Below are 13680 nucleotides of genomic sequence, written 5' to 3' on the forward strand. Positions count from 1 at the left end.
ATGCACGCAAACATACATACATACAAGTTTCAACAACATTATTCACAAATCATTAAGTCCACACAACACCACCTCATTAAGTACAAGTCACACCATTCACCACACACATATGTCATTACGGCTTCCACTAACAATATTCCAAGCATACCATAAACAATATTCCACACATCACACCAGTGCTAGCACTTCAATGCTAGGCTTACCACATATTTCACAAGTGCTAGCACTTCAATGCTAGGCTTACATCAACACCACCCATAAAGTTACGACCCGCAGGGTACACATCTCACGTGAACTAGCACTTCAATGCTAGGCTTACCACATATCTCACTAATGCTTGCACTTCAATGCTAGGCTTCCCACATATCTCACAAGTGCTAGCACTTCAATGCTAGGCTTACCATCAACACCGCCCGTAAAGCTACGATCCGTAGGGCACACATCTCACGTGAACTAGCACTTCAATGCTAGGCTTACCACATATCTCACTAGTGCTAGCACTTCAATGCTAGGCTTACCATCAACACCGCCCGTAAAGCTACGATCCGTAGGGCACACATCTCACGTGAACTAGCACTTCAATGCTAGGCTTACCACATATCTCACTAGTGCTAGCACTTCAATGCTAGGCTTACCATCAACACCGCCCGTAAAGCTACGACCCGCAGGGTACACATCTCACGTGAACTAGCACTTCAATGCTAGGCTTACCACATATCTCACTAGTGCTAGCACTTCAATGCTAGTCTTACCACACATCTCAGCCAAGAGCTGCTACCCTCTGGCTTACCACTCATCTCAGCCAAGAGCTGCTACACTATGGCCTACCACTGTGCCAGATACTACAACACTGGACTTACCATCTATCAACTACCGGGTTCTCATAATACCAAAGCATCCACACTATATACATATCATCACATGTGTATTCCCAAACATCTTTCTTTCAACACATACCACCTTCATTTTTATCAACAATTTCATAACCATCAATACATTCCAATTTCAACAACATCCATTTATCATCACAATTCTCAATCCAAATATATCATAACTCATTCACATATATTTTTTACAAACAATTCCATAACCATCAATACATTCCAATTTCAACGATATCCATTTATCATCACAATTCTCAATCCAAATATATCATAACCCATTCACATATATTTCTACCAATACTTCCATAACTATAAATACATTACAATTTCAACATCCATTTATCCATACAATTACAAACCAATATATCCCATCTCAATCATAAACAATTTTCTCAATAAATTCCATAATCATAAACAATCAAGATTCCTCAACATCCATTATCCACACAATTACAAACCAATATATCCCAACTCAATCATAAATAATTTCCTCAACAAATTCCATAATCATAAATACAACCAATCATTATCAATATCAACTTATCATTACAATTCCCAATCCAATAACTCACAATTCAATTACATGCATCTTCACCAACAAATTCTATAATCATAAATGCAACCAAATGCAACAATACGTAAATCTATGTTCCTAGGATTCCTCAGTGAGTAGAATACTCACCTTGGCTGCATTGGACTCTTGACTCGAACATTTGCTCGTGTACTAGGTACTTGAACTCTACATTGGAGAGCCAATGGAAGTCTCCAATAATGATACATTCCTGCAAACATTTATGATGTTAGACTAGACTATTGAACCCCATAATCTTTGACACATAAACTACCCGCTTCTAGACTAGCTAGGTTTCCTTAGCTACTATTAGGTTAAGCCTTGATTTTAGATTCGTATTTATTTCGTTGTTAACAACAAGATGTATTTACTATTTTCATTGGTTTATATATCATTATTGCATCACATTATCATTGTTAATCCATAAATGACTAGTTGTTTATTTACTAAGTTAACAAGGTATATCGAACTCATATACATGTATATACATATTTATATATACAACATAAGTTGAGTTTAAACCTAGCTTAATAGTACATTTAACTATTCCAAATGGATTCAAAACCTAATTAGGTATTCCCAAAATATTGCTAATTTATTAATTGTTCTTTAATACCATAAGGCTATTTTGGGACATATCACAATCTTATGACTCTTTCACCTTAAATCATCTCACTTATCGATTTACTATATTATTAGGTCGTAGGACCTTAATGAATCAATTGGTTAATAACTACATCGGGCTAGGTATAATTTCATGCACTAATGTATTCTATTTGCTTGTTTATCATTATTACCCATTATCTTGATCTTAATTGAACCCTTATACATATATTGATTCACCTTTTCCATTTATACAAAAGGAATCTAAACATATTAACTTCAACATCAAAACATCAAGTCTTTTCTATTAACCACCTAAGCAAGCAAATCACCCATTCTAAAATCAAACATTTAAACACCAACAATCCATAACGATTCACCACAACAAAAACTACATACCCATCAATATCAACAATAATATCCTTAAACCAATGGTCTTACAAATAGGCCAACATTAATACCAAATTTACAAATCCAAAACCACTAAAATCATCTAACCACATACCTACAAATCCAACTCCCAATTTATGATTCAACCAAAATACACTCATCAAGGCCCTAAAATTGTATTCTAACTTACCACATTCGGCCAACCATTTTGGAAGCTCACTAAAAATCACCAAAACTAAGCTCAAGCAATGTCCTAACCATACCCAATTTTCAGCCTCCCAAAATCAATCCAAAGACCCATTCGGTCAACAACAAATCCAGAATTTCTCAACTAAGTTAACCCATAAAAATACACCCACCAACAATCCATTCGGTTCTGCCCAAAAATCCTAACCAAAACTCATCAATCAAAACCCAAAATAACCTAAACAAGAGATAATCTAACCCAAGAGAACCCATCCGGTTCTACCAAAAATCAAAGGAAATATCTTCACAAAATCAGAAACAATGGGAAGAGGAACTCATCGAAACAGGGCCAGAATTCGGTGCTCAGCCGCTGCCTCCATGCTTCGACGGTGGCCCAGCCACCACAGCCCCAAAATCGCTCCACCACCGGCCAAGAGCTGCTCTCCACACTCTCGGGTTTCTCTCTCTCTCTCTCTCGGGCTGCTAGTGCTTGAGTGACCGAAGGAAGAAGAGAAGAGAAAGGAGGTGCTGTCGGGTGGGGGAGAGAGAGAGGAAGAAAAAGAGAGGAAAAGAGAAGAGAGTGCGAGAGAGGGGAAGAGGAGAGCGTGCAGGTGAGAAGGAGAAGGGAGGAAGAAGAAGAAAAGAGAAGGAGAAGAGTGAACGTGCGGCCAGGAGGGAAAAGAAAGAAAAGAGAGAAGAAAAGAGAGATATGCGTGTGAGGGGAGAGAGAGATTCGGGTGGTCCAAAAGAGAGGGGAAAAAGGAAGAGAAAAAAAGGAAGAGAAATGAAAGAAAGAGAAGAAAGTGGGACATTTGTCCCATTGTGAGTGGTTGGGAGAAGATAGAGTAATCCTCTCCTAGCCAATCCGGTAGTGACACATGGTAGGATAAGGTTTCTTTTTATTTAAATGTCTAGACTTCTATAGATTACACTAGGACCCTATAATATCAAGATCCTATCTTTTAACAATTAATTTATAACCCCGCATTTAATTTAACCACATTCTACCCGTACAAATAATTATTTATTACTCTAGGAGTTATAGTATTCTTATTTATTATTTCCTAAAGAACCATTAGTAAAATTTTATTATTTCAATTTTCATTATTTTATCTTAGACTCATTTTATTTACATAATATAAATATTATCACCTAAAATATGATTATTAGTCTCATTTATTGAATAAATATGATTTATTAAATGCTAAATCCCTTGTTTATTTTCTTGGTCTTTACAATATTCAATCATCAGAGAGAAGATCTAGAGGTTGAGTCAAGAATACGTTCTTCACCATTCAACATGCAAGAAGCAAATCAACCAAAGTCAATTGGCCCTAGTAGCCTAGGAAAGGCCGATTTCGATTGTAATGAGTTCACACTCACCGTTATATTCAGTCATCAGAGAGAAGATCTAGAGGTTGAGTCAAGAATACATTCATCACCATTCAACATGCAAGGAGCAAATCAACCAAAGTCAATTGACCCTAGTAGCCTAGGAAAGGCCGATTTCGATTGTTAGTTTAAATAATGTAGCCTTGTTTATTTCCGCTGCCCATACTTTGATTAGCGTATGATCCCCAACATCACATTCAACCCAAGTAAGATGTAAATCAATTTCTATAAGAGTCAAAAGACCCAGCATGTGTACAATTACTATTGTGCAAATTTTAATTAACTCGCAAGCGCACGAATCAGTTACAATATAGTGTGTGTGCAAGTACGAGGTCGAATCTACAAGGAATTGTGTTGTGAAAATTAATTCATATTTTAACCTAATTCTGAATTTTTGGATTTTTGGATTTTTTTAATGCAAAATAATAAACTAAAATAAAACAGAATAAGAATAATTAATAAAAAGCACTAAAGTTTTAGAATCCACCTCTCCAAATCAAAACGCATATTCTCATGTTTCTTCATACATCCTATGCATGTTCTAATTTTCATAAAATTACCTATTGAAAGATTAAATAAATCCATCATTTCTACAAATCACATTGAATATCCAATTTAATTCAAAACCATCAAATGTATCCGTTTGATTAACAAATCATAATGAATGTCCAAATTAAATCAAAAGATTCAATGTATCCGTTGGATGAAACACATTGAATATTGGTTACACATATATTAATCGAAACAATCAATTAAAAGAGTTTTAATCCTTTAATTGAATTGAAACGAACACACATTTGGATTATACGAACAAAACATGAAAATACGAAATCTAATCAATAGCAAGGCTTCATCTTCAATCTTAGTTGAAAAATTAGCCTCTTATAACTAAAAACAAAATACTAACTTTTATTAAGAACATAAAAACAATTGAGAGACTTACAAAAATAATGTACAAGGAGAAGACGCACATACTGTTCTGAACTTGTTATGAATTTCGCCTCTTACAGTTAAAAAGATAAAATGCAAGAAAATGAGCGTGAACAGCAGGGGCTACGCCCCGTTCAGACCCCACCTTTTTACAAAAGAAAGCTCACATTTATATAAGGAGCTGCTATGGTTTTTTTGAAAAATATGAAAATGCTGCCTCTACCCTCATGGTTACAAGAAAATTCCGCCTCATCATGTCTTTAGGAGATCTTCGTGATTTTAGGATTAGTAGCTTAGGTACATGTTAGGACAACTCTTTGCTAGGTTCAAAATGCACTTACACCTCCTCCAACTTTTTTCTATAATTAATATATATATATATATATATATATATTTCTCTCCACATTCTGTACTTTTCTTGAAATTAATCATGATGAAAGTGAGCCAAACTGACGGTTTTTTCCGCTTCTTTGCAATTTTATTTTTTCTTAAAAAAAACGCTATTTTCTCTCAATGTCCTGCAAAACACTAAAACTAACCAAAAATATTAGAAAACAATAAAGTTAAAGGTTTAACAAATGCAAATTAAGATATCCAAATATACAATATTTGGAACTCATCAATTACCAATTAATTACCAAATCAATAAATATTCAACACGGATTTTGGAGTTCAAATCAAATAATGAAGATCTCCCAGTCATATGCAGAGAAAAGTTGGGAGTTCAAACGTGAACTCATCAATGGGTATACTACAATAACAAACAGCACCAAAGATACTTTACGGCTTACGCTTACTTTTGATCGTTTTCTAGCCTTGCCAATTCAAATTCTAAACAATTGATGGCCTCCTTCACCTCAGACATTAACATATGCCAAAATTGAACATCAAACATCAACTATTTAACAAGCTTTGAAGTATCTGACAATTTATTTGAACAAACAAGAATTGAATGCATATTGTGTTTTCATAATAAACTGAATCTGATATGCACTATTTAACAAGCTTTGAAGTACTGAATTTGATGAGCCTAAAATCTCAAGTCCCTTATTTCAGCATTTATCCCCTCTTGATCCCTGTCAAGTTGCTAGGTGTAAAGTTTTGGTGTCTATGTTGCGGTAGTTTTTAGTTTTCCAGGCCAAGGAGTCATCCCCAGGGCAAATGTCAAATGTCACATGGCCATGTAACATTTATTTGATGCTGTAAAAGAATGAATGAGATAGGGGGATAGAGAGACTTGGGTCTAAAGTAGGTAAGGAGGCTGCCTCCATGGATACCTGGATCTATATTTTGTGCGGGCATGGTGTGAATTGGTCTAGAGTCTATATCACGTCACATGGAAGCACAAAAAAGAGAGAAAAATAAAACTCTTTTACCAAATACACTCAGAGAGAGCAAGAGATTAAAAACCTACAAACCAAAATCAAAATCTGAGATTCAGAATCAAAACCCATAAACCAAATCAAATCTGAGATTCAAAATCAAAACCCATAAACCAAATCAAATATGAGAATAAGAATCAAAACACATAAACCAAATTAAACCTGAAATTCGGAATAAAAACTCATAAACCAAATCAAACTTGGGATTTAGAAGCTTGCAAGAGGTGATATGCGAGGCACAAATGAGCTTTTCTGCTACAGCTTCAGGAGAGAATGCGTTAAGACTGAATAAACAAATGAAAAATATGAAGAGACGAAAGAAATTTGGCTCTGCGGAACAGACGAGCAAGTTTGGCAATAAACAAATTTATTGTAGCATTGACAAACTTGTTACACACATGATTTTGAGGAAATTCAGCTGAATTTGACGAAACCTTTACTTTGACGAGCTTGCTATAAATGCTCTTAAACAATCACTCAATTTGTAATGGTCCTCCAAACTTTAGAAAGTTGCAATATCCCTCAAAACTACCTTGCCCTTACACTTAGCCCCCTCCATTAGGATGTTTTGTTGAATCCAACAGAAATGGGTCATGTGCAATACACTTGACATAAAATGTCCATTATATTCCCTATCATATGTGTGAAAATACCATTATGCTCTTATTATTATTATTATTTAATTTTTTTTTTCTTTAAAAAAAGACAAAACTTCCCTGGCAATGGAGACTCACAATTAAGTTGGGGAGACCCACGATCAGACTGTGGGCCTGAGTCCGTCTAACCATAGAGACCCACTACAAGCCATGTGTCTCCTCCCACGCATTTTTATTTATTTATTTATTTTTGATGTAGGGGTATTATTGTCATTTTATATCGCTCGTAACCCATTTCTATCGAATTTTGGGGAGGAAGTCTGACAAATGTTTAAATTGAAAAAGAGAAGAGAGCTTGTTACATGGCCCTTTTAGTGAGTTTTCTCAAATTTTTAGAGAAAAACTAAAAATAAAAAGCTCACTATGAATGCTCTAAGGGCTAAGTAGTTATGGGAGACATTATAACTTTTAAGGTTTTTAGGAGACATTACGAATTGAGTAGTATTTGGAAGGAGTTAAAGAGTAGTTTTTCCTAAAAAATGATATCAACGTGAAATTCTATCTTTCCAGCTACATTGAATGTGTAATTATCAAGGAATCAACTACAAAAAAAAACCTTACAAAAATGACTTAATGCATCAGGTAAAGGGTACTCTAGGTCTTCCAAAGACCCTAGTTTATTCTCTTATTTCACTCCAAATAACATGTTAACTTAAGTATCGAAGTATCTCTGATCCACTCGAGGGCCCGTGGATCCGATGAAACTTTCTCTATTTTGCAAGTTGCCCATCGGCGCCAAGCCTCCCCAAAAACTGCATCAACATAGTTGAACCTTTAATTGTTTAGAGGTTAGTTTAGTTGGGTTTTAATAGACAAAATGAGATTCAAGTGTAATTATATTCATGAATTTTATGACAAGTACAAGTGTTGAACTAGTGATATTGTGTTTTCATGTGGAAATTACATAATGGTTAGTATGTTAGTGCATAAAATATAAAAATAAAAATAATTGATAGGGGTAATTACCTTTTCCCCCCATGAACTACCAAAAAATGCACGATGCCCCCATGAACTACCAACTCGACCAAAATAGAGCATTCAACTACTAAAGATAACCATTTTCCCCTCTTCCGTCAATCACACGCCGTTTTACCCTCATTTTCTTCCTCTTTTCCCCCTATGAACTACCACCATCTTCCTCTTTTCCCCCCATGAACTACCATCATCTTCCAACATGCCCCCATATAAAACGGCACATGACCCGTTGACCGTTTGTTTTAACCCCTTTGACTGACGGAAGGGGGGAAAATGGTTGTCTTTGATAGTTGAATGCTCTATTTTGGTCGAGTTGGTAGTTCATGGGGGCATTGCGCATTTTTTAGTAGTTCATGGGGGAAAAAGGTAATTACCCCTAATTGATAAAACTGTCCAATCGAATTATTGGAAATATTTTTTTGTTGTAAAGGTGTTAAAAAACACTAGCTTTTATAAGCATATACGTATGAAATGCATAAAAGGTCAAGTTTTTTTCTCCTTAAATAAAATCAAGAGAATTTAAGGGATTAAATAAAACATTACTCTTTATGCCTAATGAAACTTAAGTAACCAATTAGTGTTCTTTGGATCAAGAGACACTTCGTTAAGTATAGGATGGTGAGTGAAGTCCATGGTTAGTCTCAAATGCGTATCTAGATTTATAATTTCTTTATTTAGATTCTACCAAAACAGTTTTGAAGAGAAAGCATTAGGCATAATTAAGTCTTAAAGGAAACAATAATTATAACACATGATCATTCGGAGCATAACTAATATCAATATCAATATCAATTAAGCTTAACCGAAATGTTTACAAACCTCTGGGTTTCAGAATTAACCGAAATAGTTACATATCATAACTTGATTTTTAAATGTACCAAACTATACTCAAAAGTGCAAATAGCATAGCCTCAACCTTCAAATTACTCTCCACTTTGTGGCTTCTAATCTGTGTACAATTATATATATATATATATATCAGCTAGCTACCACTGCTCAATTAGTAACTTCTTTCTTTTTTTTTCCCTAGTCCATAAGAGTAAGATCAGAGATTTCAGATAAACTCTGGATATGAGTGCTAGTGAATACAACACTGATCATATTGATGTTCTTTAACAAATAAAAGTTCACAACTTAATAGCAGAGATTCTCAAATATTACAAGTACAAATCTGATATAAGCAAGGACATTCAGAATGGTTCAAATTAGAAAAGCTTATTGAGTCACAATATCCATAAGATTCAAAGCTTATCATAACAGATTACATTGTAAAAAGTTCCAAATGGCTCAAAAAAACAAACTAGTTCCAACTTAGAGCCTGTTCCAAATATTGAACTGCATACTCAAAAAGTTCGCACATTGTCACCAATATTTTAGACAAGGATCAATTCCAACAGGCCAAAAGTCCGGTATCCTCCTACAGGGCGAAATCCCCATCTTTATTTCAGATGAGGCAAAAATCAACTTTGCTACTTCAAATGAGGCAAAGCATACCCATCAGTATTCTAAATGGCGCCAAACAGATTTTGAGATGCCCAGCTTCAGACATCCAAAGCAAGAGTTCATAGGCAATAATAATAGCTGTAAAGGTAAATTATCGAATATGATGGTGTATAAGAACCTTACTCAACATAAACATGAGCCAAGTGTGATTTCATTAGGTTCAAGTTTTAACTGAAGGCACATAAGAAAACAAATCTTCCAAGAGAAGATGGGTTTGAAGCTGAGGGTGAATTGAATACATTCACCTTGAATTGGGGTTCAAATCATGAATAACATGAAAAAGAGCAGCAGCCAAAGACCATTGATTTCAGCTATGCACAAACCAAACAGCAACAGAAAACTTGACTATAATTTTCAAGAGCAGATAAACTGAATCTAAGATACAGACTCAATGACTTCCTAATAATCAACGGAAATTTATCAGATTTCAGAAACTAAGGTTTTTTTTTTTTTTTTTTTTTCGATTTCAGAAACTAAGGTTATGATTGCAAATTTAGCAAGAATTTCAAAGTGCTCCAACCATATAACAACATCCAAATGATATCTACAGATTATAGTTAAGAATTTAGATAAAGCAGAGAATTATGTAGAATAGATTCAATTCAAAATGAAGTATTTAAGAGTAGCTCAATCATAAATACAAGAACAAATCTGGTTAGCTACAAGCTTAGTAATTTAAAGAGGAACAAGACAAGTCTCCGGTTTGATTTGAAATTAAGCAAGAGATTAGGAATGACAACAGTAGAACTTAACATAACAGGGTCTACAACTTAGCAGCTCAAGGGGTAAACAAAAGCAATTGAAAAAAACTGACTATAAATGCTATCAACAAACTGAAAATGCAAGACTTCATCAATCAGAGTCTTAGTTTTGAACCAAGGCAAGTCCAAGGGTAGACAATGATTTACTTGACATAGCGATTCAAACTTGAAATCATTTTCGAAGCAAACAAAAATGACATGATCTCATTATGATTCCAAGATGTAACGGCTAATTGAAATCATTAGACTTTTTTTTTTGATAAGTAATAATCTGACTTTATTAAAAGCGTCAGGCGCCCCTTAGTACACCGGCAGTATACAAGACAACGCAATGCTTGAAAATAAAAAAAACAGCCCTAAAAAAGAGAGAAGGAAACCCACCGAAACCAACCCACAAAATCCCATTCATACAAGGAAGATAAAACACCCCAACCCCATCCAAACCCTCAGAACCCAACACCCAATAACCCCAACCCCGACCCTCAACCTACCGAACCTGAGCCTTTCCTCTCCTACTCCAAGGACGCACACTCACACCGTCGTAGTTGATGGAGCTCTTCAAATTCTGCAGTTCCCTCCTTCCTTTGTTCTTCTGCCGCTTCCCCATAGTATCCCGATGAAAATCCTCCTCAATGTCATCCAACATAGCCAGGGCTGCATCTTCATACACCGCACCATCGGACTCCCACTCCAATAGCAGATCAGGAGGAATAAACCCCAGGGGGTGGGGAGAGTCACCTATTTCTCCCTGATCCCACACAACAATCTCCCCAGAATTACTAAACCCTACCGGCCACTTCTGAGATTGGATACAACCATTCGGAGTGGGATTCTCACCCTTGACATCTGACTTCGCTGTATCAACGTTCAAGGGGGGAGGATCTTTCGGGAGAAGGAACCCGCGCCGAAGACCCACACCCCCAATCGACTTCGGCATAATCTGCTCCACAGCCCCGTCCAAAACCTGGGATGTACCCGAACACTGCGACTTCGGCGAGCCCAAGGCAATCACAGCCTCATCAATCAGAGATTTATCCATCTTACTCGTTTTAGCCTTCGATTTCCGCTGATACCTCATGATCGATTTTGTTTCGGACGGGTAAATGAGAGACCCACTGTCCGTCATCACAGGAAGAGACAATCGAATCCTCTCACCCAGAGCAACCGCACCCGAAGATGGGAATTCAAAACCTTTAGTACCCGCCTCCAGACCCCCAAGTGCATCCGGAGTTTCCCCCGTGGTATCACCCTCCCTCAAAGACGCGCCGACCTTGGATCCCCCACCGGTAGCCGAAGAGCCCAACCTCCTACCCAAGGCAGAAACATCCGCAAGCTTCCCTACCTGCCGACGGAGAGACGAAGTTTCTGGCGCACTAAGAGCAACGCCTACGTGGTCACGCCCAGCACCGACAGACGAATCACCAATCTCCCCAAGCTGAAGAACCTCTACGTCCGACCTCACCCCAGCTGACAAAAGCCTCTCAACGGAACTAGCCTCCGACTTCGACGCCTCCGGTGGGGAGGAAAGCAGAGCCAGATCTCGACGACCCGGATTCGCAGCCCTCACAACTGTCTTAGGCACCTTAGCCCCAGCCCGACTCCTGTACCCTATGAAAGCAGACCATCTCTTAAGCTTCCGGCCCGCAGCAAAACCCAACCTACTTTTGGGCCGAACTGAGGATATCAAGCCCAATCTATGAGAAGACCCACCAGCCCACCGCAAAATCTTGGACAGGCGCCCAAGGACCTTCACCATCTGCCTTAACACTCCAGACACGCACGCCGAACAGCAACTGAGACGCTCAACAGCATGGCGGTCCTTACCCGTGGGTTCAGTCGCTACCTTCTCCATGGCGTTGCAACCCACTTGAAGCGGCTTCTTCTCCAAATCGCACCAGCCCGACTTCCACACCTGAGATCTGCAACCCTCGACAGAGGCGGTATCTCCCGAGCGCACCACCTCCGCAAACGATGAAGATCCCACAACCTTTCCAACCCATCCCCCCACCTCCTTCCCCCTTGACTTCTCTTCCGGCGGGGAACCACCGAGCCCGCACCCTACCGCAATACCCACCACTTCTAACACCTTGCGCAGCTCAGCGATGAACTTGAGCCAACCCCATCCACCTCGCCCCTCAGGAATGCGAAGGAACCCTCTCTGAACGTCCACCCCATAGACCGCTACCTCCATAAACCTTCCATTAATGTTACCTCCAGTACGGACTATCGTCACCTTCTCCCCCTCCCGAAACGATTTCACAGAATCAGTCTTACCAATTTCCCCCCTCAGCGCCTCCATAGTCGAACCCAGCCATTCGATACACTGGTAGTTCAGAAGTACCGCACCGGAATAAAATTTCCGCTTCTCCTCCACCCTTAGAACTGACTCCCCTTCAATAACCGAGAAGACAAACGCTTTTGCCTCCACCAGAAATCGTCTTTCCATCCCTCACAACCCTAAAGCGACGCGCCTCAGACCCCTATAAGAGATCGAAAATCCATTATATCTGAGAGCCACCTCCAGTGAGGCGATACGAACCCTTCTGTCGCAGCCAACGAACAGCAAGAGCTAGCGTGACGCGCCTGCACGCGCCGCCACTAGCACGGCAGAAATGAGCGGGATGGCAGTAGGAGAGAGAACGGAGAGAATTTCAAAATAAGACTTTCAAACAGAAATTAGATTCAAAAGAGAATTCACCAGCAAAGAAATCACTGTTCTTACTGAATTCAGTTTAGGGAACTAAAGAATCATGTATTATTGTTTTCAATTAGTTTCAATATTCATAGTAACAACCAAGAATTACTATGAAAACTAAGGTCATGGAATTAAGAGAAAGTTGCAGCTATGAGCCCAAGCTATTGACTTGGATAAAATTACCTAAAAATGCTCAATCTGATTCAGGAGATCAAAAAGTGACAAGTTCTCATTTCAAGCTGCATTCTAGAACAGAATTTAGAAACACATCTGGAAAGAGTACAAATTAGATTCAGATCATAAACAAAACCAAAGGAAACAACTAAAACCACCAGTTTGCAACTGAATGGTTAGAGTTATTCTAATAGGGACTAATCAAGTGATAAACTCTAACACAATAGATTCAAGAGAACTAGGAATAGTATAAATATGAGACTGTAACAGAAGCTAATTAAATTCAAATCTGAAACATCAAACTAGACTGAAATGGTATAGCTCATAAACTATATACCAAGGGTAGAAGTTAAGTAAACCTAAACTGATCAGAAGAAACAGAAACTTGTCTGAGAATCAAAATTTACATAGCAGGAGCTGGTTACATGATTACTATTGAAGAGGATATAAACCATCTTTGAAGAGAAAACAAAGAGAGAACATAATATCAAAGTATCTGAAGCATCAGCAAAGGTGCAAACTCAGTTTCTAATTTGCGACAAAGCTAACTTTACCGATCAATGCATTGACAAATATTC

Source organism: Alnus glutinosa, chromosome 1, assembly GCF_958979055.1.
Source record: "Alnus glutinosa chromosome 1, dhAlnGlut1.1, whole genome shotgun sequence".
Classification (NCBI taxonomy): domain Eukaryota; kingdom Viridiplantae; phylum Streptophyta; class Magnoliopsida; order Fagales; family Betulaceae; genus Alnus; species Alnus glutinosa.